At 36.4% G+C, this 17,468-nt stretch overlaps 1 protein-coding gene and 1 long non-coding RNA gene across 5 annotated transcripts in view; one reads left to right on the forward strand and one right to left on the reverse strand.

Moving 5' to 3' along the window:
- LOC139967494 (uncharacterized) overlaps positions 1-17,468 on the forward strand; it is a 137,470-nt gene that overhangs the window by 109,735 nt on the left and 10,267 nt on the right. The gene's annotated exons all lie outside the window — the stretch shown is intronic.
- Positions 1-17,468, reverse strand: part of LOC139967492 (uncharacterized) — a 50,461-nt gene that overhangs the window by 12,999 nt on the left and 19,994 nt on the right. The window contains exon 1 of one of the 3 annotated variants that reach the window (XM_071971370.1): positions 1,284-2,188. The exons of the other annotated variants lie outside the window; for them this stretch is intronic. The gene's annotated coding sequence lies outside the window, so the exon portion shown is untranslated. Of the gene's footprint in view, positions 1-1,283; positions 2,189-17,468 lie in introns of those variants that run through there. 3 annotated transcript variants of the gene reach the window in all.

Raw genomic sequence — 17,468 nt, forward strand, 5'->3', positions numbered from 1 at the left:
AGATAAAGCCATGCAGTTTTGTGTAAGTGGGAAAGTGCAGTTGTAAGAGAGGAGTGATTTAGCTTATTATTTACTTTCTGCACATAGGGACTCCCAGTCATTCCCCAGAGAATGTTCTTCCATACATGTGTGGCTTTCCTCTCTAATTCACCACAACCACAATACTTTTGTGCTTGGTAACAGCCGTTTTCATCATCAAACATATCAGTTGCACTAAAGGCAGCTCATAGTAGTACTTACAGAAACAAACTTGAGTCAAGTATAAATGAGGAGGGAACATGAAACAATTTGATTGGTTCATATGCTGGGGATAGATTACGACATTTACAGTACACACCTCTGGGGATGGTAAGTGATCAAATCAAGAGAATTTACAAAGGTTTTTACCCGCAGCCTTGCAGGTATCACATGACTATTGACTAATAAGAAGTGGTCTGGTTATTAAGAACTAGTAAAACTGATTATGTACAGGTCTCAATCTATACCTGATGATTGTTAGCAGCTGCCAAAACTAAATTTTACATATAACATCATCTTTCTTGGAAATAAAGGCAAAAAGTTTAGATCATTTATTTTTCACTATTGCAAATTTGTCAAATATTCCAATGAAATATAACATTCAATAAAGTTTTATCCATCTGATGGTCTCTGAGGTAAGAATATTAAGTTAGGGATGATTTCAGAAACTCACTCAATATATGCCATACAGCATGTCGAAGAAGTGTATAAGTTTTGGGACTGGGCCCCTGCTGCAATTGTGAGATGAGCAGAAGTCAAGATGACAGGCACGTTAAATACGTTGTACCTCTTACATTTTACCTTCATATTCTGCCCTTCTCTCTATTTTTGTCCCTTTTTCTTTTTTCTTTTAAATTCCCCTTTCCTTTTCCCAAAGATTTCTCCCAAACTAATGATTATCCAGGTGGATTAAAATCTCTTTCAAAACATAGCAGAACATGGTTTGAACAAGTTTACTGATTTGCAAGGTATAGTTTGTTAAGTAAGGCAGCCAGATACCATACGTATTGGTAGTGGGAAAAGTTTTGTCACATTAAGAAATATTGTTAATCAGTTTCAAAAAAAGATTGAAAATTATAGCCTTCTAAACAAAGCTGACCCATATAATAAGCTTACTCTGCCAGTTCAAAGCAATGCAGGGAACTCTATGTACGTTCTGAAAAGAATTCAGAGTGACCACAGTATTATCAACTATCTATTGTCCTAAAAAGAATCAAGGCAAATTCTTCTCCTTGAATTACAACACAGAAAAGCAAGTTTCTTACCAATTACAGCCAAGTTAAAGTGACTTCCTACAAATATTACAACTTTCCTTTACTTCCTCCAAACAGCAAAATATATTTGGAGGAATAGTTGGCAAATTGTCCAAACAAGAAAACACTGAAAATCCCAACTCCAATCGATAGAGAGTAAATTGTCCCGTAACGAACAGATCGGCAGCTACAACACTTTCCCTGTAACAGTTTGCCAAAAAAATTGTTTCCATGCACATTTCTTATCCACACACAAGATTTGTGAATGTATTTCACAAAAAGTCACACCAAAATATAGAAAGGTAACAGCAGTATTGAGAGATAGCAGGCATGCTACAATGATGGAAGAGTACACATAATAATCAAAGAGAGATCCCTTTAACCTGGTAACTAACTTGATTACATGAGATTAGATAATAATAAACAATATTACTGAATGATTTGTACACCAAGAGTAAATGCACACCTCGCCATTCGTGGCTAGATAAATGAAACTGTAGTATCAATGCTGACTTCCCTGGCTTATTGCAAATGACCAGGAAATTGGTGTGCAATCTGTATTTGAATGAATCAGTTGCCAGTTTTTGGCATGTCTTTCAGAATGTGAAAGAACATCAAACACTGGCATACTACCTGCAACTTCCACAAAATATCCTCCACTCACAACCACATAACAGCTAATACCATGATATATTCACACATGGGTTATCATGTTGAACAAATCAGCAAATCTGACCTCTTACCATGAAAGACAGAACAAAAAAATCATAATAAATTAAAAGCATAGCTCTTTACAAATACCATGTAATACAAACACTGTAACCACTACACAAGTCATACAACTACAAGGTCTACCAAATGGTGTTAACTAAGTACTATATATACTACCCTTATTTCAAAGGCTAGATAATCATTATTCACAGAATAGACAAAACTAATTATTTCTTCCAGTTCCAGTTTGGTTCCATAATTTATGTCTTTCTACTCACAGCCATTATTCCAACAACTTCCAACAATGTGAGAGGGAAATGCTGCATGTATTACTGTAAACAAATTTCTTGATTGTTAGAATCGAGAAAACTGAGCAAAGACTGCAAATTCGCTCAGTACTCGGGAATATTTATCACTATGAACTAAGGATGATCGTTCTTCAAAAAAAAAAAAAAAACTTGAACAAGTTCAATGACATCACCACTAAGAGGCTTTAATGTTCAAAATTGTCAATAAACTATGCAGTTAAAAAAAGACCATGTTTAACTAAGGCCACATTGGCATTATGCCTTTCCCACCTGTTGAGGAGGGTAACTTTGCCATCAGATCGGGCCACATTGTTTTATATTGGTATTGAGGTAACGCCATTCATGCAAACACTCAAATTGGCAAACATGGCACACCGTAAATTAATGTCATCCAGCTTAGAATTTAATACACTTTTGAGAGATCAAGACCTGGAATAGAAAATAATAAAATGACTCATATTGGAATGTTACACATCCATCCTAATACTCGTACACCGATATGTGCAGTAAGTAGTACATGGGGGCAGTAAGTAGTACACAGGGGGTGATAAATCAGTGAACATTGGAACTCTCGAAAGAGTAAAAACCATTTTGCTATGTCCATAAACAGCTATACATTGCTGATATTGTTGATTTAGCAGCATTCATTAACCTGTGTCAACTTTAACTACGGACCATGCTGGGAATAACAAACTTTTAAAGAATGCTGGGATAATGAAGAAATTTTTTAAATTTACTTTAAATATAGCCAGTGTGTTTGCATGTTCATTAAGGTTAACAATCCTGTAGCATATTTAAAATTCCTCTGGGTACTTCCATTTTATTCGACCCTTCATTCAAGCCATTTATTACTTCATCAGTGTACATACATATTGTAAATAATTCAAGTGCACAAGCCATAAACGATATCTTCCATTCCATGTCAGTATACTACTGTACATCAAGGAATACCTTCTTTTTGTTTTTTCAATTTTCTTTCAGCCTAATTTTGTTTACCACTTATTCTTGTGTTCTGTTGCCCCGCCCCCCCCCCTTTCAACCCTGCAAAGAACTTAGTTAATATAATGGTGCAATTGTCAATCACTAAAAAAGTCTGGGAAAAACATTAAAATTGTCATTACAGCCAAATAATGGAGGAAAGCAAAACTTTAATTCAGCTTTTCGCCTTCGGTCGTTACATTTCAGATGTTCTCAACAGGCTTCTACTCACACAATGATGGCAACGGATGAAACTATGTATTGCCATTTCTTTAGTTCCAACATGAATATTAAGTAGTAAGAAATCCCATTATTACACTGAATTCAAGGCATTTTTCTTAAGGTAGTCGTCCCACAAGAATCAGGTTTGAATATTTACAAATGACAAGTCACCTGTCTATTCACAACCTCAGCACCCTTTCCCCACCATGACTTTTTAGAACTGTAGGCAGTTCAGCGACCTGTCAATATTGGTCAATGACCCTCCTTATTCTGCGTCCCAAGTGCTGAGGTTGTGAGGAGACAGGTAAGGGAGTAAAGTGCCAATAAGAACTATTATATTTCTGAGAGAATCCACAGGTTATTTCTAGCTTTAATTTTGGAGTTATCATGTTTAAAAGGTTTCCAGATTTTGACACCTGTTGACCTCATTTCACCTTTGACCTCTATCAATTTCAATAAGGTTCTTGCACTCACCAACTTGGATCAACATACTAAGTATGAAGTTCAAGAAAGGTGTGCTTCTTGAGCTTTTTTGTGTGTTCAAGATTTGCAGACTTTGACCTAAATGTTCACTGCAATAACCTTAGACCTCCACCAATTTCGATATGGTTCCTCTACTCAAAATGGGCATCGACATGCCAAGCTTGAGACTCCTCAAAAACAATAGCAGCCGAGAACTCACTGTGTTGCATTTACATGCAAAGTTTGAAGTCCATTCAACTTTGCAATATTGAGTTATTGTGTTTACAAGGTTTTCACAGTTTGACATCTGGTGACCTAGTATGACCTTTGATCCCAGCCAAAAACCAAGAGCAACTGTAAACTCAATATGATGCATCTACATCAAAAGTTTGAAGGGGGGAGCAAACCAATGCTTATTGCCTTTTGGGGTGGGAGAGGTGCCTCCTTATTATGCTGCAAAGGACATTATTCCAACCACTTTCTTACAGACAAGTATGTACTACAGAGCAAACAACATGAAAAAGGACAAACTTTGGGGCATCTACATGTAACCAGTTTATAAACTGCTACTGAGCACTTCATTTGAGCAAATGCACTGCTCTTAAAGTGATCCTACAGTCATATTCTCATTATTACCATTTCTCTCTTTGAGCAATTAGACATTTCATGCACCTTGAAGTGACTTGCACTGGAAGTCAGACATTTTTAATTTGAATTTAAATCCATTTGACTGTGACCTAGCTATATCTCTCCACATATCCTCAAGTACAGTTCACCATTCCTCAAGTGATAGCAAATTTGCAAACATCAAGGGCAAATGACCAACCACAAAACATGTGGACGTGATGACCAAAATCTAAAAGTAGGACACAATTGTTAGCCTTTGCGGATAGAATTGGATTAATGACCTTGTAAATGCATATTGTTTATGAAATTAAACAGAGCAATTCTAATCTGTTCCACTGTAATGGAAACTAATCTACAGTAAGAATGTTTAAGATTGTTGGGTTTGCTAGTAACACACATTAACAATAAATACAAATATTTTCACTGCCCTTCTTAATTAAGGATGAAAGAGTGTCTGACCAAAGTTGTCCAATTTCTAATCCTAGTAAAAGATACTGTATGTACTATATATGCACGCCTATTCATTATGAAGTGCATGCATATATTCATTATTGAGTACATGCAGATGAAATTTTTAAAGTCATTGTGATTCTTAACAAACACATCAGCCAGAGATAGTACCAGTATCACAGAGAGGTAGAGGTGTGAAGTGGCAGAGGGAGGGAGAATTAGAGTAATATTCAAACTGAAGTTTTGTTGGATCAACAATTATTGGCATTTGGCCAACCCACTACCCCAACCCCCCCCCCCCCCCCACCTTCAAGAACTATATCAATTGTACATTATTTACTGCCCATCTGTTAGTAACTCCAGGTTCATTAATTTCTACGGAAGCAATTTAGGATACCATCAAAATTAGTTGACACAGATTCATGCAATATCTTCCTAAGAAAGGGTGTTCAAATTTTCACCAAATTTGCCAAAACTGCTGTTATTGAAAAACAAAATCTTATTCCTGTTTGATGCTGCCATTTGTGTGCAAGTTAATTCTTAGTATGAGTCAAATACATGAACCCTTTCTATGCTACTGCAATATCAAAACAAGCGCAAAACACCTGAAATACTTAGATGACTGAGCAGGCTGAATGTGACTGAAATATTAAGAATGCTGAAAAATACTTCAGTTATCTACTTAAAATATGATACTTTCCACACTAAGTCACCTTTGGCATTCAGAGATATTAACCGTTTATACACATGATGCATAATTATACAGGTTTCCAACAGTCCATCTGTAATACTGTAAGTAAGAAGACAAGTGTGTGCACTATAGTTAGCCCCTGCATGGTATAACTGTAAGATAGACAATACATACTGTATCAAAATGTGTGACAATGTGTAGTTGAAAAACAGACACCTGTAATTTCAGCATATATAAATAGTCATGTATAAAATATAAATAGTATGTATAAAATACATTAAGATTGTGCATTCCCTGCAGCTGACTAGGTCAGCATCTGTGTGTAGTAACAGATATATCTTGGTTTGACTTTATTTGATTTCGGCTCAGTGAAAGAAAAGGAACACATTTTATGAATCGGCAGATTTTATAAAGTATTTTACGAATCGTTAGTGAGAAAACCTGTCTGTAAAATCAGTATGTTGCAGCAAATTTGGTCGGCGAACAAATATGTCCTGTATAACGTACCTTGTTAAATTGTAAGATATTTTTTATTGTTGAATATGCAACAATATCTCATTGGTGACAGGAAATCAGGGATCAAAATCAATCGGGCTAGATTGTCCGAAAGCCTTGTGACCCACTCTTTCTTGCCCTGCCATCTTTCCTTCCCCAGTAGAAAACTTTTGATTCAATCCCTTCCTGCTATCCATCCCATGGACTGAAAATCATTGTAACACATACACCCATTAACTCAGGATATCGTATTTCATTTTATAGCAACAGTATACATTCCATTATCCACATGCACACACCAATGCCTATCATGACGGCCTAATCTAATCTAATCTTTTTCAGTTGAAAGGGTTCTCTTCTATCACATTATTATGACGAGGTATTTCTTTTGCACTGGAAAGAGCAAACTTCTGTGTGATAATAAGTCCAAACGGACACATCCTAGCTGATTCATACCGCCATCTGTTTAATTTTCAAATCAGACCGGACACATACAATGGAGACTCATGGTATGCAAGGATTAACTCACACCCCCAGGTAAATGAACAGGTGGTGAAAGTTTACTAATGTTTGTGAACATTTCTTAAATGTAAACTGAAACACAATAAAAAAAAACATCTACCTTCCCCTTTCTCCCTCCCCCCCCCCCCCCCCTCCTAAAAGAACATCATGAAGTTTCACAAATTTAAGGGCTGAATGTTGGGGGTGTTTGTCTTCTTTTTTTTTAAGCTGCAATTTATCAGTGACAGCGTTACAGCCTGTTATGATCTCCTAACGGAGCATAACTTGTATTTATACCCATTTGGAATAACAAAACACAGTCAATTTCACCAACTTTTATTGCAATCTTTTTATATTTTTATTTCTTTGTTTCTTTCTTCTATTTCTTTTCTATCCAGACTGATTGCCATTTTTGCATTTTTTTTCCTTCAAATCCTTGAGATGTCATAGCCAACTTAAAGCATCTTTGATGATTGTACCTCCTCATTTATTCAAACCAAGCAATTCCTATCCAACTAAAAACACAGAATCATCTGTCATTCATATTAACAGCTGCTCAGTAGTAATTTAACCATTGCACTCATGCCTTTCAGGAAGATACCTTTCCAAAAGAAGCCACAAAAAAAACAAAAAAAACTTGACCTTAAATTTTTGTTTTTCTTCCATGTGAGTGTGGACGTCTCATTGCTAGGAACTGTTAAATTCAGGGGTTTTATAATTTAAGTGGACAAAGGCTCTCATCCCCTTCTTTCAGCCTCACATTTCCCAGCACATATTGACCAATCGAAATCCCTGTGGCAAATAAGTAATTTTCCAGTAACAGTAATGGCCTTTGGTTCAACTGACCATAGCCAATTTATGACTTACAGAAGGTCAGTTTGTGGGGGATTGCCTCTCTTGAGTGACCGTAGCTGTAATGTGAGTACTTTATTATGTATGCATATATATCACAGGATGTCCTCTGTTAGGTATGCTGTGGATTAAGGAAGCTTTCACTTCAATCTGGTCAAACATTACTGTACTACAGCCACTGTCTCCGTCTTCTAATCCCATAAATGAAAATGGAAATAACCCTGGAGGAGGTGAATAAGGTCTTAGATCAAACTTATTTTCAATTAACGGGAGAGGTAGATAAGTGCTATGAAAGAGCGGCAAAGAGGGGAAGGCTTACACTAGGCCTCACTGTAAAAACAAATGAGCATACCAACCTCCAAGTAGTGCCACAGTATGTAAAATATCCCTTCAAGATAACGAGCCAACAACAAACAGAAAAAACAAAACAAACAAACAAACAAAAACTCCCAATGAGCTAAAAGCTAAGTGATGTTTGAAAATCTAAACATTACAGTGTTAGATGACCCATCTGAAAGAGAACTATTTTAAGATGTATTGAAGGTATAATCCCTGACAGATCTATTTGATATCTTAATAATTACTGCTGAATGAAACACTCTGTCTACCACATCTGGTTCAAATTCATTCACCCATTTGGGATACTACATACCCTAAGGAGTTCAACTGTTACCCATTTAGCAAGCAAGTGGATCTTATCCAGATCAAGAGGGAGTCATATTGGTACTCCAGCACTCTTGTATTCCATATAGTAATATGCTCTTTGTACCTTTGGGTCATGTTTGATCCATCATGGTCGACCTCCAATCAGAAACTTTTGATAATCTGATCTAATGTAAACAGGTCCGTAACTTTGTCATCTTGGACTTGGATCGAACAAACTCTAAATTCATTGAAACAACTAGCTTGGCTTTCTTTCAACTTGTACATAGTCATTTTCATACTTTTATTGGTATATAGTTTCAGCCTTGAGAATTGCTGCCCCCATTCTTCATTGGTTTGAGAATTTAAGACTGATGATAATGACCTACAGGTCTAGAGTCGACTCATGTACTTTCCTTATCGAACTCACTAATAAATTGGTAATGGCTTAGCACCCCACCCCTAATCACACATCCAGGACTCTGCCCAATTCATCCTCCTTCTCCTCCTCCTGATTCCAGTTCTACCCTTTCAGGAGACAAGTGAGAGAGGATTAGCGAAGTAAATTTAAGTGTTGGATACCTACCAGAAACATGAATCTACCATTAATGAAATCAAGCCGGTTTCGGTATCACTTTTCAACATAAACTCACCAACAATGATGACATCTATCTCCTCAAATCTAGCACCAAAACAACCTCTTCCAATATTCCATATTATGCCAAATTCCAGTCGACAACTTTATTTTTCCCCAAAAAATAACTGCTTGCTCTCTTTCTCCCTTTTCATTTTTTCTTTTGATTATTTTTTTGCCTTTGCTTACAAAAGCTGGAAATGATCACAAATCACACAAGACCTTGCAGAGATCAGAAACATCTAGTTGAAGTTTTGCTTCCATGTGACTTATGATTTCTATATTTGATGAAACAGTAGCTCATCAAAAATGTACTTCAACAAACACTGAGCATAAAAAAAGTCGGTAGCAGCAAATTGTTCAAACCTTAATTACCATTCTCAACCCTAGTGATTATCCAAATGAGATCAATACACATAATTAATTCATTTTTTTTTTGGAAAATAAAACATAAGGGTTAGTAAGTTCTCAGCTAGGATATGCTAATGTCTTTTCAACATGAAACCAGTTTTATTCATCGGACGATGTCATCTTTTAACATTTTTGCTAAGAAATTTGTGGCTCCATTTGACGACAGTTTAAGACTTGCAGCCCACTGTGTTGAACTTATTTGGTCAAACAGAGCAACAAATCATAGAACAGAAATAAGAAGGATAGGCTTGTGCCCCCCCCCGCCCCCCCCTAACACCAAAAATAATGCTATCACACAGTTTCATTCATATCAACTTGGTGGGGATTATTATCATTCATTTGATTCCACATATAAGAGGTATACAAGTGGTTACTGTTTGTGAATTGTGCAAACAGTAATGACTTACAATAGTTGCTTATAATTTTGATACTTTATGTATTAATTAATTAATGACTTATAATAGTTGCTTATCATTTTGATACTTCATGTATTAATTCATGACTTAAAGTGCGATTTAACCTTCATTCTGGCTGTTTAAAGCTAACCAGTATCGGGCCGATATCAGGATTGGAATATCGGATATCGGCCAAAACCAATATTGGAACAACGCTATCATTAGCATTTCATTACCAATTCATTACCTTCTGTCATATTGAATGTATCGAACGTTAAGGCCATAGGGTATAGCCAAAAATATGCTAGAAATGGCGACAGGAACTGCAACAAGCATTCTACCATCAGTCACCCTAAAAGCTCTGATATGATCATTCTCAAAAAGCTTATATATAAAGGAATAATTCTGAAGGACTGAAACAGTGCATCAGCCATATCAAATATGGGTATCAATACACAACGTACAAAACCCACACACTTCCATACTCCCTATTCATTCACACTCTTGCAAATAACCTACGTAGCTTTACGAGAATATTTCCAGCGCAAAATTTCATTATGCCAATATCACTATATATATGCCAATAACATAAGGGATGGGTAAAGGAGGTCCATACATTTTTACAACCAGTAAAAAAAGAATTCCTTTACTAGTCTTAGTGCTTAATGATACATAGCAGTTGACCTCAACTGTTCTACGCAACAGAGCACACCCCACACTCCATCAATGGTACCACATTGTCCAGAATCTTTGACACTCAAGGCCACATAATACTTGCTCACCAGAGCAGAACTAGGTAACTTGTTCTTCAAACCTACCAAAAGCTTTGCTTTTTCATTACTTTCCTTTCTTTCTCATTCTATTGTCAATTTTCAACAGGGCAGTCTAACAAAGCCTGTTTATAATCATTTTTACCATGGATGCTAAAGTTTAAGGTCAGCCGTACATGAATTGTGTTCATTTAGTTATATATTACCGTCTCACCTCTATACGGTACTTAACAACACTGTACTTAACTGTACACAAGCAATGCCCGCTGGTTTTACAACCTGCTGGCCTTGCAGCCTGCTTCGTAGAGAACATGTCCTACTTACTATGCTGCGTATTAAGCCTTTCAAACCCTAAAATTTGGTGGTAGAAATACAAAAAGTCAGTGAACATTTGAACTATGGAGACCTGTTGTTACTAAGGTTTCTCTTTTCCTCCTATTTTGTTCTTTGATATGTATTGTACTTTTTAATGAAATAATTCATCCCTGCTGACAGAATTTTTTTCCTATGCTGGGAAGGATAGCAAAAGATACAACATTTATACTAAAAACATGTATGCACATGGATGGAGCTATTTAAATATGTATATCCTTCTAGTTTAGATTGTTATAAAAAATAGTTGGCCGACTTAGGGAAGGTACAAGATGGTAAATAATAAATGTACAGTACATGTGGTTAGGGAGGGGTTGAAGTTCAATGAGCGGATATATATTCGGAAGTTTTCAAACTTTGATCCATATTTACCTTTTACATGTTATCACCTCCATGAATGAACAGTAAGGTTCTTGCAAAGAGCATAAGTACAAAATGAAACCAATTGCTATGAAAGATTTTTATACTTCCCCGTAAAGGTGTAACTGGTTCATAGCCACAGCTAATGCATTTACTATGAAAGTATTGTACGAAAGTGTTGGATTACCTGTCAATATTCATTTTAAAAGTACCACTAAATCGGGGTAAAACTGTTTAGACACATTCAGCTGAAAACAACCCTGTGCAAACTTCATGAGCCTACCAACGAATGAACACAATTTTTCACCGTCCACCAGACTATCAAATTTTCAAAAGAGAACTTACATTTCAATAACATTTAGCTGTGGACATACCAATCTGAGCTTTAACTACTGCAGTTCTTACCTGCAGGTCATTAGCCATTCCTCCAAAATTTTGGTCTTGTAAAAGTTGCTGAAAGCTTTCTAAAGCACTTTCCTGGAAGTCATAACTCTTTAAATAACTCCCTGATATTAACTGATATTAAACTAGAATATCAGATGTCCCAGTAAATGAAAATGATATGAGAGCGGCAGTAAAATGTCTGTGGTAATTTGAAAAAAGTAACTGTTATCTGACTTTATAGCATATTTTGTGAAAATGCTGACAAGAGTCATAAGAACAGGATTATGACAGGAGGTGATGTAAGGTGCAGCTGAGCCAAACAATAATTGTCTTCCTTTTTATGGCATAAAATCAGTCAAAGTTTAAAAATCAATGTTTCAACCTTTTTTGAACAATTTGAACAAACTTGTCAAATATATTCTTTATCTTTTATCCCAATATCTTTTATCCCAATCTTTATATCTTTTATCCCAATCTCTGTGAGAGTATTAATGCATGGCTTCCTTGCCCAACCTCTCCCCAACCCCCCCCCCCCCACCCTCCCAATATACAGCAATGTATGCAAATACCCACACCACTACATCAGGCAGCTTTTTTGTCCACCATTCAACAAAAAAGGATGAAAAACCTCACAAAAAGATGTAAAAAGTACATGCTACAAGCTGAGGGACAATGGCCAGGAGCATTTAACTATTACACTGTGAGTATGTAAGGCTGTGTGACACATCTACTAAAACCCTGCTTTAGTCCATTCATCACCAAATAGTTGTGGTCAAGACAAAGGAGGTACAATTTTGACTGTTGTGAATGGAGGAACAAAGGGATTGGTAGCAAAAAAATCAGCACTTCTGAGGATAACTGAATATATCCCCGCTGATCACCCACCTGGTTTTGTCTTAAGAGAGTAATATAAGGGGAGAGAGTATGAGACTGGTGGCCAGTCGATGGTCGGTCAGTGTCCATTCAAACCTGGCAATATTGTATTAACAGTTAGGGGCAATATGAATGATTGTCCAGGAAGTTGACAGGTTTTCTTTTCAAGTTTTCTCATTTTGTTCATTCATCAGAAGCTGGGAATAGATGGAATTTTGTGATTACTTAAAGGGAAAACCAGTTAAGAGAGCTGTGTCCAGTAACTTTTTATGATTTATTAAACAAGTTGTACAACTTTCATTGACAACATGATTCCAGTTCATTAATGGAAGACACACTCAATTTTTTTTCCTACTCAACAAATGTCAAATTTGTATGACAATGCTTTTCATCAGTTTCATAGCTTGTAAGATTAACACTCAATTCTCCCCCCCCCCCAACCCCCCACAAGAATTTATATTAATTTTGAACAATGGCTTTTATGTTAATTTGGAAACTTGATCAAATGAATTAAAAAATGTAATGTCTATAAAACCAATATACTCACCATAATAAAGTAAATTTCTCAGGGTTTTCTAATCAAATATCCGTTTAAAAATAATTAAAGAGAGGGAGCATGCTACTACACCCAGCAAACTAGATATAAGTAAGTCCGTGCAGAAACTTGAGATCATATGTTATTTAACATGAGCACCTAAGAAAGCATGTGAAGAAACATCCAACTGGAAGTTTACACATTTGTGGTTTGTTGAACATCACAAATATTTGATTACCGGGTGCACCAGCAGGAACCAGACCCAGACAAACATGAGGGCAAACATACAAAAGGTTAATTTCCATCAAATCCTCAAAGCTGACATCAAGGTTTATTGGTCTTCTGTGGGCTCTCATAACTTGCCCACAAAACCAGATCACCCCCCTTTCTAAATCTAGGGATGCAGTGTGAAACACTCTGAATGTGTCTTTTCATGGAAAAGCAAAGTCAAAACCACATTTCATGACACACTGAAAGAGCTTTATCTCTAAATGTGACCTGACCACAGAAACCCATTCTAGGGGGTCATTCTCTTGAAGCTTTGTGCAATGAACCCGCACTGTACCCTGTATAGGAACTGACTGCTCAGCATATAAGACAAAAGTATGGCATGGATTTACTGTGTGATGATAGAGAAAGGTGCGACAGTGATGTGGGGACAGGTTAGCAAGGGGCAGCTTAGTATTATCCACAATCTCATTCCCCAATCCAACATATTGCAGTTGGCTGCATATGTACAAATTGTGTTAACTAGAAGATGGACTATCAGACTGACATTCATAAAGCTATTACCTGCAAAAGAGTCAAACGTGTTAGCATACTAACAATGGTATTTAAAGTTTTAAATCAGTACTTTCCTACAGTAACAGTACCATCCTTTTTTCCTTCTTGTTGAACTTGAGATTTTTCATATCTGATTTGGTTTAACCAGGCCATTACACCTCTCAATGAGTGGGAAAGCTTCTGAGAGTGTCACTCAAAAAGCTAATTATTTGAAACTTGAACATGAGTGATAATTACTCACAGTTTTCTAGCATATTTTTAGGCAATACTGATGACCTTTACTTTTTATGATATTTCTCTGTTTGACTTGGTCAGTCATTGACTCCATTCAGGAAGGGATATTTAAGCCTTGTCTTTCCTAAACATCACTATTCCAGCTGGTCAAGTGTCTCTGCATTAACATCCGGTCAACCCCTCTTAAGTAGTAAATGAGCTGCAACAGGTTGGAGAAACATTGCTTAGCTTATAGAACACTGTTGGTTGTATCTATCTATATATGATCTCAGTGATATTTCTGGTTTGTGAATTTGAAAAAATGGTTGATTTGGTAGATCTGTTCTTTCGATGGGTTTGAAAACAGCTTTCTTCACCACTGATGCAATCAATGACTGCTGTGATTGTTAAATGGGATACTGAAAGTTGTCATATGCCTAGGAAATAAACCATAAGTGGAGCGGAATGTTACATCTGGCCCCGGGGGGGGGGGGGAGTTGGCAGGGTGATGGGGTAAGAGTACAGTGATGCGAACCAGTGACCTCAGGGTAGCAGGCCAGGCAGTCTACCAAATGAGATATATAGTTGGAAACAATCCCTACTGTACATAGCCATTTCATTAATGGGAGAGCCATTCAGAAGCTGCCCTACCATGTAACCAGGCATCACACCAAAGTTACAACCGATACAACCTAGAAATCATTTTGTGTACATCTCACAAGTCAACCCGATTTCTCCTTCATCATCATAAGATCAGGGCCAAGTATTACCAACAAAATGAGCTTTTAAAGTCAAAAGTCAAAACAATAATAACAATATTACAAGTTGTTGCTACTCAAGAGGTCATTTTTCAGTACCAAACTATCAGTGAGTGTAAAAGATATACACTGGTCCTTCCCAGTCTTCCTTTCGCTCTTCTCATTCCACGTGTCCTAGAAACTAACAAACCGGTCTCTGTTTTCCAATCATCCTTGCCCAGTGTCGTGTGTTCATTGGATGATAATTATCCTGCCACTGAACTCCCAAAGAAGAAACCTCAATAAATGGTTTGCTATCGCTATCAGCAAACTTATTAAACTGATGCCTACATGATTTCACAATATTATTTCTAATATATCCCTTTTTACAACTCCATCATCATCAAAACATGAACAAGAAGTGTATCCATGGCAACCACAGAAAATCAAACTCCTCTTTTGTGACAATTTCCATATACTCTGATGTAACAATAGTGTGAAGCGGCCGTGTATCCTCTCATTCTTGAGTCAAATATATATTACCTGAGCATATATTATATACATACAACTGACAGGGATGAGCGAAAGAAGTGTTCATGGATTGAGAAATATAACTATGAAAGTAATCTTGCTTTTACTTCTCAGGGATATATCTTTATGTGATTGAGAACTTCAGAATGTCAGAAAGTTGCATGACATGGAAGCATATACACATATAAACAAATGAACAGGTTCAATGACACACTTGAGGGACAATTTGTCACAGTATGTATATACCTCACTGTAGGACATATCAACATTTTTTTTTTAGTTTAATATTCAAAATGAAAAAGTTTCACAAGCACTCAGCACTGTGAAAGAAGTTATTCCAAAGTACAAGAAATGATATTATGTTTCCAATTGATAATTTGTATGGAGCTAGAGGCACTACTGTTACCGGTTTCACATGTTGAAACTGTTAAAACTTCAAATTTCAGTCTCACATATTCAAATGATTTTTTTCCTGTTTCAAACAAAATTATGCAATACTGTCAGTTAATTAGTCACCCATGTACCCAGTTCTGCCTCATTGTATGATGGCTTGAATTACTAGCAGGATCAGATTCAGACCATCTAGCACACAGTTCTAGTATGTACAGTGTGTTTGTTGGCTGTGCACAGGATGCATACATTAGTGTAGATGCACATGTCCATCATTAATTGTGAAGAGTCTGAACACTATAAGCATAGAAGTGACCTTTAAAATGTGGATTGGAAAATTAATGTGTACTACTGTACTAAACAAGTACAGAATTACAAGTTACAACAAGGTCCTTCTTTCCCCAAATTGTGTGATTGTTTACTATTTATTAGTGTCAAAAAATAAAACAAGCTTGGAGAATTCTTAATCATTTTTATAATGGATTGTTCAATGCAACTATAAGCCTAGGCACTTGCTTTGTAGACTGTCTTTATAGGCTACTGAGCCCTTTTTATAATGGATTGTTCAATGCAGCGTTAAGCCTAGGCACTTTTGCCTGTGTAGACTGTCACTATAGGCAAGTGAGACCTAACAAGTTTCACTGTTCTTTTTCTTCCAGTTTTGTTAGTATTCCTTTCCAAGCAACCTTTTCCAGCTTCCTTTGCCCCTCCCCTACTCACCCTCCTACCTCCCTCATTGCACAGCTAAGCTCCTCAACCAGTTTACAATAGCCTCAGCAAATATAATATATTAATCAATCAAATTCCTCTCCCAACATATTTCAAACAACAAAGGCATTATAATATATATTACAAAATGTCATTAATATTCATTAGCCTTGTTATCTCTACAGTTGACCCACTCTGGTTTCTATCTATGTCTTTTACTCAATGCCCATTTGATCTGTCAACATTGTATCCCTTGCACCAACCATCCTTCAGGATTCCATATTTCTTGGTCCAAAGGTTGAGTGGACAGGAGCCAATATGAAACATATTGACCTTTCAAGGTTAACTACAGTTATATATTTTTACCTACATTGGGAGTTAATTTATAATCGCCTGGGTACACAATGAGATCTGGACAAAAGCTTGATAAGTCCAAAATATGAGATGAACTTTGGGCTGTGTAAACTTTGGTGATGTGGCATACAGCATACCCTAATGACTGTGTAGATACAACCCAGTGGTTGACCAAAGCAAAATTACACACATACACAGTATTGCATGGTTGACTCTTTTATGCACAACACAGCTAACTGAAATGATTGCAATGTTGGGAAAACAGCAAGGGTAGCGTTGGTGTTAATTTACAAGTAATGCTGCTGTTTGTATTATTTGAAACCAGTGCATAATGAAAGCTAATTTGTAACACAAAACACACTTTGGGTAACTGAATAACTTTATCCATTATTTGAACACTTTTATATGAAGTTAAAAAAATCCCCTTCACACTACCATTTTGGATTTAACTTGCAGTTTTATTTGCCATTTTTTTTTTTATATATCCAGAATTGCATAATATTACAATGAGTCACACACACACACACATGATGTAACCAAGTACTACCAGTTAGAGAATGTAGGAGTTCATTTCATCTGTAATCATCATCTGTGGTGTACTATTAGCAGTGTTTCATATAAGTATATCCATGGCAACTAAAAGACTTCCTGCATATGTGCACAATGTTGTGTAATCAGGTTTTACACTATGCAGTCATGCACAATAACATACCAAATTCATGTTTGTCTTTGGCCAATTCTGGATAATACCTTTTCCGGCAATACTTGTCCTTGATTGCCTTTTGAAATTTGTTTAAAGATTATGTTC

The sequence above is a fragment of the Apostichopus japonicus genome, chromosome 5 (assembly GCF_037975245.1).
Source record: "Apostichopus japonicus isolate 1M-3 chromosome 5, ASM3797524v1, whole genome shotgun sequence".
Lineage (NCBI taxonomy): Eukaryota > Metazoa > Echinodermata > Holothuroidea > Aspidochirotida > Stichopodidae > Apostichopus > Apostichopus japonicus.